Source organism: Physcomitrium patens, chromosome 26, assembly GCF_059467195.1.
Source record: "Physcomitrium patens ecotype Gransden chromosome 26, ASM5946719v1, whole genome shotgun sequence".
NCBI lineage: Eukaryota > Viridiplantae > Streptophyta > Bryopsida > Funariales > Funariaceae > Physcomitrium > Physcomitrium patens.
In genome coordinates, this window is record NC_143435.1 from 530001 (window position 1) to 532500 (window position 2500).

The window sequence follows — 2500 nt, forward strand, 5'->3', positions numbered from 1 at the left end:
CAGTCTGGAGCGTCGCCGACTCCCGTTGGCCAAGGTAGGGCCAACACAAGAGTAGCGGACGAACCAGTCATCTGGTCTTACCGGAGAAAGGGAGAGGTAGACTGCCACCACCAAACCCCACCCAAGCACACACCAGGCAGCAAAAAGCCATCATCCTAAAAGATGGTCCCACTTCACAAGACGAGGAGGTTCCCGTCCTTCATTCCAACCCCAGGTGAGAACACACACACCCTTCTTTGCGATGGATAAAAGGCAAAAAGAGAGGGCAAAAAGCCAACGGCAAATTCCAACCAGACCCCCAGAGGCACACACCACAAAAAGTGAAGCCAGAGAGAGCCAGACAAAGAGAAGGATAGAGAGAGAGGGAGAGTTAGACCCCGGAAGAGAATCATAGGTGCTGCGGCCTTTTTCGGGAATGTGACCAGGAAAGAGAGAAACCGACGAGGCCGATACACACATTAAAAAATGAAAAAGTAACCATCACCGCGAAGGATTTTCCTCAAAAGACAAATCAGCAAGAAGTATGTCCAATCCCGGGGCCCATCGCCCCTCCAAATTAATGGAGGGGTCGGATAGAAATTTATAGAAATGTTACTTTTGTGAAACCCCTAGCCGACGAGAGAACTCTCACCGGTTTCGAAGTTCCATTTTCACATTCCGACCTGGGATGTTATGACTCCTCGGCCCACACTGCGAACGCGTCCCACACCCCTCCAAGTTTATCAGGAATTTCACCTGAGCTTGCAATAGAGATCGAGCGCGGTGGCGGTCACAGTGGTGGTCGACCAGGCGGAGCTTGAACGGCCTCGGCAAACACTTCTCCCCACCCTCCCAAATGAATGAGAGAATGGCTTGACAATACCGAGGCCATCGCCCGCCAAAAATGGTTACTAGCTCTTGGGACTCGCTGCGACGTTACGCGTATCGGCACAAGACCAACCCTCTTTTTCCAGTCGCCCGCGCACCAAAAAAAATTTTGGCAGCGGGACTCACAATCCTTGACAGCCAGCTCACCATATAATACTCGGCGACCCTCCGCGGGACCTCCTCAGAGGGTCGCGTCGCCGGGAAACTAACCCCCACTCCTCACTGATCCAAGGTAACACGCCAGAAGTATCCAGGTAACCCCAGTAGTATCCAGGTATCCCCCTGCGAACGTCGGTACTGGGCTCAAAGAAGGCAGCGAGCAGTCGGGACCCGTAGGCACCGAGCAACCGTCACCCCCTCACGACTTTTCCCGAGACGCTTCAGAGGAACCCTTCCCCACATAGTACTCTCTGTGGGATTCGGCAGGCCCCCCCGTCCTACTGCACTAAGGAAGTTCCGAGACACACTTTTTTTTGTGGAAGACCACCCACCCTCCCTGTCCTGCCTGCTATCCCCGCCGCGACTCCTGGTCCCGGCCCTCCTCCCCGACTTCCTCCTTGTCCCGCTGCGAGTCCCGGACCTCCTCCCCACTACCTACTCCCGCCGCGAGTCCCAGTCCCGGCCTTCCTCCTCCTCCTCCTCTTCCCTAGTCCCGGCGCGAGTCCCGGACCTCCTCCCCCACTTCCTAGTCCCGTCGCGAGTCCCGGACCTCCTCCCCCTCTTCCTAGTCCCGGCGCGAGTCCCGGACCTCCTCCTTCTCTTCCTTGTCCCGCCGCGAGTCCCAGTCCCGTCGCGAGTCCCGGACTTCCTCCTTCTCTTCCTTGTCCCGCCGCGACTCCCTAGTCCCGTGGCGAGTCCCGGACTTCCTCCTCCTCTTCCTTGTCCCGCCGCGACTCCCTAGTCCCGGCGCGAGTCCCGGACTTCCTCCTCCTCTTCCTTGTCCCGCCGCGACTCCCTAGTCCCGGCGCGAGTCCCGGACTTCCTCCTCCTCTTCCTTGTCCCGCCGCGACTCCCTAGTCCCGGCGCGAGTCCCAGTCCCGTCGCGAGTCCCGGACTTCCTCCTCCTCTTCCTTGTCCCGCCGCGACTCCCTAGTCCCGGCGCGAGTCCCAGTCCCGTCGCGAGTCCCGGACTTCCTCCTCCTCTTCCTTGTCCCGCCGCGACTCCCTAGTCCCGGCGCGAGTCCCAGTCCCGTCGCGAGTCCCGGACTTCCTCCTCCTCTTCCTTGTCCCGCCGCGACTCCCTAGTCCCGGCGCGAGTCCCAGTCCCGTCGCGAGTCCCGGACTTCCTCCTCCTCTTCCTTGTCCCGCCGCGAGTCCCGACCTCTTGTCCCGCTCCCTTGCCCAAGTCCCGACTCCTGGCTGTCTCGACTCCTCGTTGGCCGCCCAGTCTTCCGCATAGGTGGAAATAAATAAATAAATCATTTTTTAAAAATCAATTTTAAAATTAACTCCCTGTCTCGACTCCTTGCTGGCCGCCCAGTCTTGCGCCTAGACAGAAATATAAATAAAAATAAAAATAAATTGGTGAATTAAAAATATTAAAGTAATTTAATTAACTGGAATAAGGTAGAAAAATAAAAGGCAGAAGAATACTAAATTGATTTTTTCAAGTGCCACGTGTTACCTTGCTGAT